This window comes from Ailuropoda melanoleuca, chromosome 7, assembly GCF_002007445.2.
Source record: "Ailuropoda melanoleuca isolate Jingjing chromosome 7, ASM200744v2, whole genome shotgun sequence".
Taxonomy (NCBI): domain Eukaryota; kingdom Metazoa; phylum Chordata; class Mammalia; order Carnivora; family Ursidae; genus Ailuropoda; species Ailuropoda melanoleuca.
Window position 1 is genome coordinate 14,401,553 of NC_048224.1, and position 13,456 is coordinate 14,415,008.

Below are 13,456 nucleotides of genomic sequence, written 5' to 3' on the forward strand. Positions count from 1 at the left end.
CGCCCCTCTGACTCTTAACTCTTGCAGAATGGTTTTGAATAAACAAGTCAGTTAAAGTGCGATCACTGTCTAAAGCATGCATATGAATAAAACATTTAAATTTATGAAACATGTCTCATATTTGTTTCCATGTAGCACTTGTAACAAGGCAGAAACTGCCCCCATTTTATACTTGGCAACTCAGAGATTCAGCAACTTGACTCTAGCTAGTCAAGTGGCAGAGGCTGGACTGGAAAGGGGAGTCTGGTGCTTTTGCCATTGCATTATGCTTCTTCCACAGAATGTCAAGGGTGGCTGGATATTGGCATTCCTTTCAAACTCCAATCAAAGTGACTCCTGCAATTGTGGTTGTTGTTTAAAATATGAAGTTGTTCCTTGGTATCCTTCCTCTATAACAAAAGGGAAATGTGACATGTAAACATCACTAAAGAAGACACGTACCTTGATCTGAGAAGATATCTGCAAATATTCTGATCACCTTGTAAACTGCATCAGATACTTTTTGAGTTCTTTCCTTATTTATTTTTAGGTTTCGGTTGCTTTTATGGATTTAGTTTTAAAGAATCTGGCATTTACTTTTATTTACTCTTAAATTTGTTTTTGGAAGAACCAGAACTTCTCAGTTTCTGTGTACTAGTATTTATTGATTAGTTAGTATGTGCCAGGCACTGTTATATGTTACATTTTTATACTGTCCTAACAACCCTGTGAGAAAAATACTATTATTGTTTTAATATTCTAGATAAGAATGTTGAGGCATAGAAAAATGAAGGGACTTGTCCGAGGTTATACAGCTAGCAAGTAGGAAAACTGAGGCCTGAATTGGGCTGACTGGCTCCAAAGCCTGTTTTTAACCACAGCATTCTAATCCTCTGGGCCCTGCAGGGATGGGTGTGTGACTGTTCCAAGGTCACTTCACGGCTTTGGTCTTCAGATTCATTATTTGTGAAAAGAAATTGCACTAGATAATTTAGCTACTTAGCAGGACTCCTTATTTAAGTACCTTCCCTATTTAATCCTCACCCTGTGGACCCAGAATCCTAACCCTAAACATAGACAGTATTATTATTCTCTTCATTTTACATATGGGGAAAATAGGACTTAGGTCAAGCACCCACTAAAGGTGACATAGCTGGGGTTAAGAACTGAGATTCAAATCCAAAATTTTAATCAATAGAAGTAACTGCCTTTCCTCTTTGAGGGCTTGTGCAGCCTTGAAATTCCATACATTGAATCCTCACTTTTTATTTCAAAGACACAAAAATAATATGTTTGTTTCATAAAGCCATGAATTTATAGTTCTTCCAAGAGATGACCTTCGCCTACAAATGGCTGCCAATGTTTGAGAACCACTGACATAGATAATAGCAGTTTTAACAATGAAACATTGTGCTATTAATATTATATTATTATTTTTTCGAGGAGTCACATGCATAGCAAACAGGATGTAACCGGACGTGTTAGGCAAGCTGTTGCTAACTCAGAAGACTAAAGGGGATTAAATTCTCATTATTACTCACAGTTAGTCCCCAAATATCTGTGTACGTTCAGTTTCTTCAGTTTGGCAGGAAGTTTTAGAGAACCAAACAGCATGCCCTTCCGCCCCTGGCATATTCATAAGCTATTTTGGGGTGAGTCATCGGAATTCTGTGGTTTGTATATCCTGAGGGAAGAGAGGAGACACTGTATGGTTAGCATTTATTTGAAACTGTTAGTTGAGGGGAAAAAATTCTTTGATAAAAGTTCAACATTAGGTAAGAAATGCCTGCGGAAGGATCTCTCCATTGTTATAAGATTCGGCTCATTTTCACATCTCTGGGAATATCACACAAATTTAAATTTTCAGACTGTGCATATGCGCAGCGCGGGTACAGAGAAGCCGGGGTCTGGGATGTAGGTGAGCGTAATTAACAAGAGAATTCACAACCGGCTGAATGACTCTTCTGACCTTGGAGGCTCTGTTCCTGATGTCAGAGTAATGTTCCAAGTTGGATAGAGTTGTAGATACATGAAAACTGAGAGACCAAGCCAAACCTCCGAGATCCGTCGGATATGACCAATATTATAACTGTGGATCATGATTTTTTTTGTTTTGGTGTTTTAAGACGTCTTTATTTTGTGAATTATCTAATTTAATCATAACAGCTAACTTCTGGTGGGTTCTGTAAATATTTTTGTGTATCTTCCATGCAAAATATTCTCTAAAAAAATTGTGGATTGTGATTAAATCACTCCAACAGTAAAAAATAAGTGGGTATGAATTAGTTTTTCTCCTTGTAGCTACAAGGGAGCCCGAGGGGGAATTCCAGCCTTTAAAAAATATTTTTCTGGACTCATCAGGAGAAGAAACTGGTTATTATTGGAAGAAGGAAGAAAATACAAGTGAGTTGGGTACTTATGGTGTGTCAGATGCTGCAGTTGGAGTCCAAAAAGTCTCATAGGGGCGCCTGGCTGGCTCAGTCAGTAGAGCACGGGACTGTTGCTCTCGGGGCTGTGAGTTCAAGCCCCCATTGCACGTGGAGTCTGCTTTAAAAAAAAAAAAAGGTTCATAAAGACTGGTTAGATCTGAGGAGAGTGTTACTTTCAGAATTGCAATGAGCCTACCGTCTACAGCATCAGTGGTCTGTAAGACAGGGTGACCCAGGAAGGGAAGTGTGACATCTGACACCTGTGCGCAGTTATCCCTGTGATTGGACCACCCGACGGGGGGCTGTAGACAGACATAACCATGGTGGACAACTCGGATGGTCCTCATATGGCGTGAGTTAACATATTGCCCTGTTTTCTGAAGAACAGGGAAACTACTGTTTGATCCTTGGTTTTAGATGGGACGTAATTGGACAGGACATAGCATTAAAATGCATAATGAGTAAAAGTTCTCTTTAATTTCCTTTCAGTTTCCTGATTAGGTCAAGTAGGAAGTTTTAGTTCTGCATTGGTAACATTTGAACTTTTCTTGGAGCAGGCCACCATTTCTCTCCCTAGACTTGAATAACAACTTATTCCTACCGCTTCTTTGCACAGTTACATCTTATTTTCGGCAAGTGAAACTGATTTTCTACTTACATGGAGTAGACATTAAAAAAATGGATCCATATAAAAAAGTGAGTTGGTTTAAAATAATATTAACTAAATAATCATACAAGCGATTAACCGAAGGGGCCATGGCGACTGAGTGGCAGAGGTTACTCAGCCTGTAAAACTTTATAACTTTGGTGATTAAGAGGCAGATGGTTTTACAAAAGAAAATAGAAAACTTCATTTGCATTGGTCCTCCCTGCTTGTCCAGAGAAGTCCTCCTCAAAGTATAGTCCATAGACCAGGGCTGGTCTGTGAACTTCTGTCCGCCTGGAAGGAGAGAAGTACAGAAGTTGCAAGTAATCGTTCAGAAACTTACATAGCTTATCGCCATTGCTTTGACATTCAATCCCATGAAATGTCTTTCTAGTAACTTATTTTTATTGCACAGTATTTTACAAAAGCACTGGTCTGGAATGGATTAGAAGAGACATGACAGTTTCAGAAGCACTGATAGAGAGTGTATGTTTAGAACAAAAATATAACTAAGGAAAGTGACCCCGTATGCAGTCCCGATAAAGGAATATATGCTGGTGTAAAGTACACGATCTTCATGGACTCTAGAATGAGAGTAAAGAGTATGTTTGTAAGGACTGGGACTGTCTCAACCTTTTCATTGTTGTATCCCCAGGATCCAGCATGGTGCCTGGCAGGTAGTAAGCACTCTGTACATATTTGTTGGATGAACGAATGAATGAATGAATGAGTAAATGAATAAATGAGCTATGGTGTTTGGCAGGTGGATCTAACACAATCACTGGAGAGTGTGCTTGATTAGAGTGCAGTAGTAGTTCATTGTGCTTTCCCAGGCATCTCACAACACTGTGCAGTTCTCTTTGTTCTGATTATATAAATAACAAGTCAACTTCTAAGTATTAATTAGGTTGTCAATGTACCTCAACTTCAAGATGGTGGTGCCTTAACTTAAAGTAATTTTTAATTCCAGGTTGTATACCACAACAGAAAGGAAAGGTTGGGTTATATTTCAGTAATAAGCAACCCCAATGTCTCAGTGGCTTAGCCCAACAATTATTTCTTTCTTTCTCACACACATGCCCAACAGAAGTGGACATAGGGCTTTGCTCCTTCTGGTCATCTCTGTGCAGCCATGATAACCATAGCAGGGGATGTGGCAAATCCCACCCTGCCTCTTGGATCTTCAGCCTGGAAATGACACATTTCACTTCTATTTATATTTTTTTTGGCTAAAGCAATGAGCATGTCTAATATCAGTGGGGTGGGGGAAATATAATCCTACCACATTTTAGGAAAGTGAAAAGCAGGAAATATTTGGTGGAAAGTGTTGACATATACACTCACCCATTGTGAATGACATTAACAAGCGTTATTCCCTCTTTGACTGGTCTTCGGTGACTACCATCAGTCCTGCTTCTGCCCTTTCAGTTCTCTGGACTGAATCTTGAATGTGGTGACCCCTTGAACATAGGGCTGTTTGTATCCCTTTGCCTCAGCCATCAGCTCACTTATTTTAGGCCCTATGTTCTCTGTTTTTTCTATAATTTCAAGTGACCTCTGCCAGAGCATACCAACTCCTTTGGTTCAAATTCTTTCTCCACTGACCATACTTTTCTGCTGAATAGATCTTTCTGTAAGAAGGCAGGTGATGGGCCTTAGATCTTGGTCAGGGAGATTTCTTCTAGTGAAATGTTAAAACGACCGTGAATATAAACATAAACATTCTTAGGTGGGATCGTTAGACTGAATCAGCTTCCAAGAGGCTAATCATCCTGAGAAAATCAAGCATACCACATTTCTAGACCTACAAACCTACGTGGTAGGTCCCACGTCCCTAGCAAACTATAGATTCTTCTTTGCTTTCTTTCTTTCCTTCTTTCATTTCCTTCCACCCACCCCCTGCTTTCCTTCCTTCCTTTTTTCCTTCCTTCCATTCATCTATCCATCCATCTACCTATCTCTCTAGTCTGTCTGTGATCTTCCAAGGCAGGATGTAATTACACATCTAGATTGGGCTAGAAAGGATACCTCTGAAGTTCATGAAAACTTTTACTATTTAATGGATTATAAAAGATCTTCACCCCCTTGGCTCAATCATTAAGCATCTGCCTTTGGCTCAGATCATGATCCCAGGATCCTGGAATCGAGTCCCACATTGGGGTCCTGGCGCAGCGAGGAGCCTGCTTCTCCTTCTCCCTCTGCCTGCTGCTCCCCCTGCTTGTGCGCTCTCTCTCTTTCTCTCTCTGGCAAATTAAAAAAAAAAATCTTCACCTCCTTAAGATGTATTTGCATAATTTGTTTGCAAATTTACCAGGAAATAAAGGATTTTATTTTTATTTATTTATTTATTTATTTGACAGAGAGAGAGGGAGCACACAAGCAGGGGGAGAAGCAGGCAGAGGGAGAGGGAGAAGCAGGCTCCCCACAGAACAGAGAGCCTGATGTGGGGCTCGATCCCAGGACCCTGGGATCATGACCTGAGCTGAAGGCAGATGCTTAACCAACTGAGCCACCTGGGCACCCCAGGATTTGCTTTTAAAAAGTGGTCTTTTTGCTAGCATTATGTGGACTTCCAAAGTTAGTGGAAGCCAAATCAAGATGAGTGAAATCTGACAGCATACTTGAAAAGCCCATGATTTTCATGATTATAAATCAAAATATCAATATTTGCCTCTGTACAGACAGATGACAGAGGGAGGTAGGGGTTGGAGACATCTAAACGTGACCAGTAGAAAGAGTCAAATATTACTGAGTTTCTTTCTCCAAAACCCTTTCCACCAGGCTTTTCCCCCAGCTGCCTATATTGAACACATTAACAGAATGGTTTCCAGATCTTTACGACATTGTGCAGGTGAATACAGACCAATTACCCAGCTGAAGAGTAAGGAAGGAGGGATCTTTTATTACTCCTCAGTCAGCTGTTGCACATCTAGACATGTAGCTAATAATTTATTAGCCTCTAATTTTGGAGGCTGGCTCTAGATGATAAGCCTCATAAAAAGCTAACAAGGAGATGCTTTTGATAAGGGGGTAAATCATTAAATGGAGAAATGACCAGTTGATTTATGACTTACTGGAATACTTTAGACTGTGAAAGATAAACCTTTCTGTTTTGCAAGTGATATCCTTGCTATCCTTTAAAAAAATTTAAACTTGGATTAACAATGGAAAGGAAAAAACACATTCTGGCTAATTTCAGACATCTTCAGTTAGAGTAAATGTTCGTTACTCAGTGTTGGTGTCCTATTTCCTCTCTTGACCACATAGGTAGTTGGGCTCAGAAATATTTGTGCCAATGTCTGCTTGGGAGCTGATAAAAATGATAGAATTTATGAAGATAAGCACACAGGAGCAATATGATTTTTTGATAAAATAAGATTTATAGCAGTATTTAGCTGAGAATTTCTTAGGAATATACATAATTTTGGAATAATTTAATTAGGCATACATAACAAGAAATTCCTGTAGATAACTATAATTACTATCCACACTCTTAGGCCAACTTCTTCAGGGGTCGCTTGGGGAAAGGTGTGTGAAGGAGGAGGTCATGATGTGTGAAAGCAGGAATCGTGGGGAAGACACTTTATGTAGACATGGCACAGTTCCAAATTAGTGGAGTCAGGAGATGGGTTCTTTCCTTCAATAGCTGTAAGACCCTGGGAAAGACAGTTATTCTCTCCAGTCCTCATTTGTCTGGAGAATGGAGACTGAACTGAATGTAATATTTCCATGCTATTGGTATATGATTCACTTTCTGAGACAAAAGCATTTTTATGTGTGTAGTTGTATCCGGGTAGAAATAGATTGCTTCTTATTTTTTCCTTTATTTTTATAACTAACATTTTTTTTTCTTTTTAAAAAACATCTCATGAAAACAGTTGCTTCAACCTGTTACAGTAATTACAAAAATTACATGCATTACACACTAGAATATTATTCAGCCTTTACAAAGAAGGAAATCCTGCCACTTGTGACAATATGGATATATCTGGAGAACATTATGCTAAGTGAAATAGGCCAACTGCAGAAACACAAATATTGTATGATCTCATTTATATGTAGAATCTAAAATAGTTGAACTTGGGGCACCCGGGTGGCTCAGTCTGTTAAGCCTCTGCCTTCAGCCAGATCATGATCCCAGGGTCCTGGGATCGAGACCCTTGGTGGGCAGTCTGTGCAGCAGGGAGCCTGCTTCTCCCTCTCCCTCTGCCTGCCACTCTGCCTGCTTGTGCTCTCTCTCTGTCAAATAAACGAATAAAATCTTTTAAAAAATAAAGTAAAATAAAATAAAATAGTTGAACTCATGGAAACACTGAGTAGAATGAGGCTGCCAGGAAATTGGGGGAGGGGAGGATAGGGAAAAGGGAGAGAATTTGGTGAAATAGTACAAAATTTCAGTTATGCAGGACGAGTAAGTTCTGGAGATCTAATGTACAGCATGGTGACTATAGTTAACAATACTTCATTGTATACTTTTATGCCTATAATTTGCTAAGAGAGTAGATCATAAGTATTCTTAACACAAATAAAAAAGGTATGTATGAGGTGATGACTATTTTATTTAATTAATTTATTTTTTTGTTGTTTTTTGTTGTTGCTGTTGTTGTTTTTAGAGAGAGAGAGACAGAGCACAAGCAGGGGAGAGGCAGAGGGAGAAGCAGACTCCTGGCTGAGCTGGGAGCCTGGCGTGGGGCTCGATCCCAGGACCTGGAGATCATGACCTGAGCCGAAGGCAGACATCTAACCATCTGAGCCACCCAGGCACTCCAGTGATGAATATTTTAATTACTTGATCGTGGTGATCATTTCACAATATATATGTATATTAAAGCATCAAGTTGCACACCCTACAGATATACAATTTTTACTTGTCAATTACATCTCAATAAAATTGAAGAAGAAAAAATTGCCTAACTAATCTGCCTACAAGCAGACTTTTTAAAGAACTCAGGTGGGGACACCTTGCAATATAACAACATCTAGACTCTTTTTTTTTTACTACCTCAGAAAAATGCAGGCAGTAACAAGAATGTAAAAACATGCCTATATTTTTTCAACTTTTATAATTCAAATCCATTCAGATATTTATTTGGCAATTACTGATGAGGTCCCTGGTAAATTCAGAATGTAAAGTTATTGAAGAAACACGTGTGGCTCTTGTCCTTATAAAAGTTGCAGTCTAATCTTAGCTTTGTTCTAATTTTCATTATGATTTTTTTCTTTGATCTTTTAGCTGTTTAATAAAGTGTGTTTACGATTTTTCCCAAATCTATTTTCTTGTAATAAGTGCTTTTACTGATTCCAAATATAGTTGCACTGATGAAATAGAACATGGTTTAAATGATACTGCCTGAAATTTACTGATATAAATTACATAAATTTATTTATGTAATTACTGTAATTTATGTAATTACTGATACATAAATTACAATTTATGGTCTGGTATGTGGTCAGTTTTCATCAATGTTCCATGTATGCTTGAAAGAATATGTATTCTCTGATCATAATGTGTATATAGGGCTTAATTTGTGCCCATTACATAAATTATTAATTGTATTATTTAAATATTCTTTATTCCCATGACTATATTGGTTTACTTTATATATTCATTATATAGAAAGTATGTTAAAATTTTCCCTGGTGGTGGATTTGTCAACTTTTCCTTGCAGTTTTATTAATTTTTTGGCTTTATATGTTATGAGGCCTTCTTAATAGCTACATACAGGTTTAGAATTTTTATGTCATCCTGGCTAATTGAACTAGTCAGATTCTAGGTGACTGCGGCATTGACTGGCAGCAGGACTGCAACCTCCTCTGAAACCCTGAGCCAGAGCTACTCAGGTGAGAGCAGCTTTCAGATTCCTGACACTGAAACTGAAACTTCCTTCTGAAACTGAAAGTTCTCTCTGAAACCATGAGAAACAACTGTTTGCTTTTTTAAACATCTAAGTTTTAGGGTAATTTTTCACATGGTTAGAGATAACTAGCACTGTCTGATTTTCTCTATTTTCTCTTTCTGGAACTCTAATTGGCCAACTATTAGCCTTTTTTAATTGGATCTTCCACATCTCTTGACATAACTTTTCCAACTCTTTTTCTCTCTGTGAAGTATTAAGCATAATTTACTCAGACCTAGCCTCTAGTTTTCTAGTTCTTTCTCTGGCTCATTCTTACTTGCATTCAAATAATCTAGTGAGTTTTTAATTTTGGCGATTCCATTTTCATTCCTGGAAATTCTGTTGATTTTTTCCCACACATTTTTGCTCATTTTTGATAACATCTTATTCCACGTATTTGGTCAATCAGAATTGTTTCAGAATATCGAGGAGACTTGGATGAAGATGCGCAAGGTTCCAGAAAAGATTTGTGTTTCATTTTGACAAGATCCTGGGGTGTTATCAACTTAGAGGCACATTTAATTCAATATATTTGCTTTCATGTTCAGGGCTTCCCAAAGGCATAAATTAAACCTCCCACCCCTGAATTTCCTGATGGGAAACTTAGAATTTCAAAATTCATCAGGGAGCTATTTCCTTCACTGTGCAAACGATCGAGGCAGGCAAATTGTAATGACATTTGCTCACCCTCTAGTCAGGGTTAGGTACGTGCTGATGGAGAGCAATGAGGGTTGTCACCACAACCTCCGTATTCCAAGAGGACTGGGTCGATCCTCTTCATCCAGGCAATTCCTGAAGCTGGGTTCTGCAGGTACTATTGAAGAAATGCTCACGGGGTTATTTCTTTTTTACAGAGCGGGCAGGAAATGACTCTGACTCCTATCGAGAATGACCAAGCACTCTGTGGCTGAGCTGCCGAGCATATGAAATCTGCCATTCTTTAAAACAAATGCAGATAGTGGCTAGTCACACTTTTGTAGTTCATCTCAAATATAGCATGGGAATCAAAGTTCAAAAATTATTATTATTGGTATCAATTAGTTTTGCTTTCAAGACGTACGGGCTTCAGAAACTTTAGAAAGTAGTCTGTTGACTGAAAGAAAATGTCTCTTTACAAATTGGCTTTTGTTTAATGATTCTTAGGCTTTATAAGGCAGACCCAGAGATAACCTACCAAGACCTTAGTATAGTCACCTAGGGCTTCTTAAACTGTTTGTGGTGCAGGATAATTTTTTTAACCAATTCTTTTTCTCATTCCTCTGTTTTATTTAAGTTTATTACTTCATTTTTCTCGTTCTCTTGGTTTGTGACTTAAAGGGGACAAAATTTATCAGGTACTGACTTAATTTATTGTTTCTCTTTTTTTTCCCTCCCTAATATAAGCATTGAGAGTAATAAATCTCCTCTAAGTACTGCATTGGCAGTATCCCAGATTGAGATGTGGACTCTCATAATTTTGTTCTTTAAATATCTTAAATGTCTTCCCAACCAAAAGTTTACCTAAGAAGAATTCACTCTGCTGAGTGCAATAAGAAAAAGAGCTGAAAAAGAGGTACAACTAGAGGAAGGAAATGGCACAAGCTAAAATGATCAATTATTGATATTATGATATTCTGCCTAAGATAATCAAATAAAAATTCCTTAGAATTGGTAAAAATTTATTGAAAGTGAATGGATGCAAAATAAACATTCACAAAATTATTTCTTTCTTCCTTTATGCCAAGATTTAGAAAATAAAAGGTTAGGAAGACCCATACATGATAACAGTTATAAAAATAAATCATCCTAAAATTAGCTTACCAATAAATACGTGGAAACGATATGAAAACCACAAAATTTACTACAGTTACAAAAAGACAAGAAAATAAGCAGATATATCATGCTCATGAGTGAGAAGACTCAATGTTGTAAAGATGTGTATCTTTTTAAATTAATTTATATACTTAGTGTAATGTCAATCAGAATCTTAATGGACCACTGTGGAAAATATGCCCAAATGATCCTGAAGCTCTTCTGGGAAAATAAATCAACAATCTCTCCTGCCTCTCCTCCTGGGGAGGTGAAGGTCTGGCCAGGGTGAGGGGTATAGATGTGAGGAAGGTGAGGAGGCAGGCTGGGTGCAGAGGACCAGTTATCACCTGGGTCATCTTGTGATCCACTTTCAAAATGGACAAGAGCAACTCTTGGACAAGACCTTGGGCATTTCCCACAGGGAAATAGGTACATTTCCACAATCAACAAATATTCATTGAACATCAGGCATGATTCTAGGAATCAGGGATGGAGCCGTGGACAAAACAAAATCCCACCCTTGGGGAACTTAGGTTCTATTCGGAGGAGCAGGCAATCAACTTGAGTTTTGCTGAATGATTCTTAAGCCTTACAGGGGAGACCTGGAAACACCTACCAAGATCCTAATGGAATAAATTAGTGATTCTTAAACCATTGGTCTTGATTTTGTTTTTATTTGTCTTTATTTCCAATCCATGGCAGACAGGTATTTTTGGATATCTAGAATCTTTTGGAGATGTTGTGGTACTACCAAAGGTTTCTACACACTCTCAATTTTTGTCCTTATTTCACTCAGAGGTTCTTGGACCACACCAAGTAGCACTAAAGTGAAAGACCTCTGGAAACATCTCGGGGTTAGTCCTACAGACAAGCTCGTTTCTAATGCAGGGGGCTGGAGCAGTCAATTTTCCTCCATCCATCCCTTTGACATTTCACTGTTGTTCCCCTTCTTTCACACAAGAGCACGCAGATTTCTAAAAGTTATGGTTCCTCTACCCTTCAAACTTGTTCTCCATGGCAGGGGCATGAGCCTCTGACCTGGATTGTCTTGGGTTCAAATTCTGAGCCTTTGCCTGCTAGCTCTGTACCCATGGCTATTTTGAATGAGGAATGGCACCTACTGGGAAAGAATATGGGTAATCTTCTAAAAGAGAGAAAGACAAAAGCAGGGCTTGGTCAGAACACGTTTCCCTCTTTTGTATAGTGAGAAATACTAGGCGTTTTCATTTTTGAAGGTCCAAAAATTAATAAATGGTCTATTTTCCCATCTTAAATTCTAATTCAGTTTTTCCTAATACCCAGGTCTCTCAGTCTCTCAGGTTTGCTCAGGGCTTTGGTCCAATTATGTCAGAGGAAATTGCTGTTCACCTCAAGAAAAGTTTTGGACCTCTCTGAGCAACAGTTTTCCTATCTGTGAAGCACATAATGATACACATGGTGGAGATCCCACTGCAATCTATGAATGTATCAAATTAACACGTCATACACCTTAAACTTATGCAATATTATATATCAATTATACCTTAATTAAAAAGTGATGTACTCCTTTTAGGGTTGCTGAGGGCATTAGATTAATTAATATTTGTAGCGCCTCTAACACAGAGCCAGGAGTATTTGAAGCGCTTGATAAATATTAGCTATTCTCTTAGAAACAAGAGTTGAACAAATAGTTCCTGTTTTATACAGACCAGCGATTTACTGGTGATTATGATTTACCTCTATGGCTAGGGTTTCTAAATTCAGGACTGCTCTGTGCACTTCCTGAAAAGGATGTTCTTAATTCCTTTTCCCTCCTGATTCTAGTACAAAAAGAAGAGACGAGCCGCTATAGGATCGTTTCTTTGGGTTTAGTTCACATTTAAGTTTTGAATTAGACTCTGTGGACCCCACTTTCCCTATCTTATGGCTTGCACTAAAAGACCATTTAGTTACAGATTCTCTTCGTGAGGCTTAAAGGAGGTAAAGACGATGTGTCCCGGAAAGGCAAGCTGGGGCTGTTGAGACGCTCCAGAGGAGGGGTGTTTTGAAGGGCAAGAGACGCAGCTTCTTCGAGCAGACAGGGTGCCCTCGCACAGAGATCTCAGTTTTTTCTGGCCCCAAATAAGGTCATCTTTGGCTCATTTCGGTTTCCCTCCCCAGGCAGAAGCAAGCCCAGTTCATGGTGGTTTATCACTTCATTTGAGATTGGTTTTTTTTTTTAAGATTTTTTATTTATTTATTCGACAGAAATAGAGACAGCCAGCGAGAGAGGGAACACAAGCAGGGGGAGTGGGAGAGGAAGAAGCAGGCTCATAGAGGAAGAGCCTGATGTGGGGCTCGATCCCATAGCGCTGGGATCATGCCCTGAGCCGAACGAAGGCAGACGCCCAACCGCTGCGCCACCCAGGCGCCCCGAGATTGTTTTTGACTCTCAGACATAACTATGTCTGAAATCAAAATTAAGGTCTGTGAATCTGGTGAACAAAATGGAAATTATGGCTGAAAATTCCCCTATCTACCTTGAAAGGCTAACCTGGAGCGAGAGATTGTTTTCTGTGTTTATCTTTCCAGGTGTTTTGCAGAAGCCTACCGAGCCAGTCGTGGGTATGAGTCATCTGGCTGTGGTAAGATCAGAAATTCCTACATGATATAGGAGTCCAGCATCCGAGGCAGGGAAAGTGAAGGGAAGCGGCCCTCTAGGCTTGCATCACGCCACCCCCCCACCCCCGCCCACC

At 39.0% G+C, this 13,456-nt stretch overlaps 1 long non-coding RNA gene across 2 annotated transcripts; it reads right to left on the reverse strand.

Moving 5' to 3' along the window:
* Positions 1-275: 275 nt before the first annotated feature.
* LOC109489246 lies at positions 276-9,737 on the reverse strand. Of its 2 annotated transcripts, none has more exons than XR_004626480.1 (3): positions 9,639-9,737; positions 1,521-1,663; positions 276-389 (listed from the first exon to the last, which is right to left on the reverse strand). It is a non-coding gene; the product is annotated as an uncharacterized LOC109489246 (long non-coding RNA). The 2 variants fall into 2 exon arrangements; XR_002142192.2 differs by lacking the exon at positions 9,639-9,737 and adding an exon at positions 2,396-2,481.
* Positions 9,738-13,456: the final 3,719 nt, after the last annotated feature.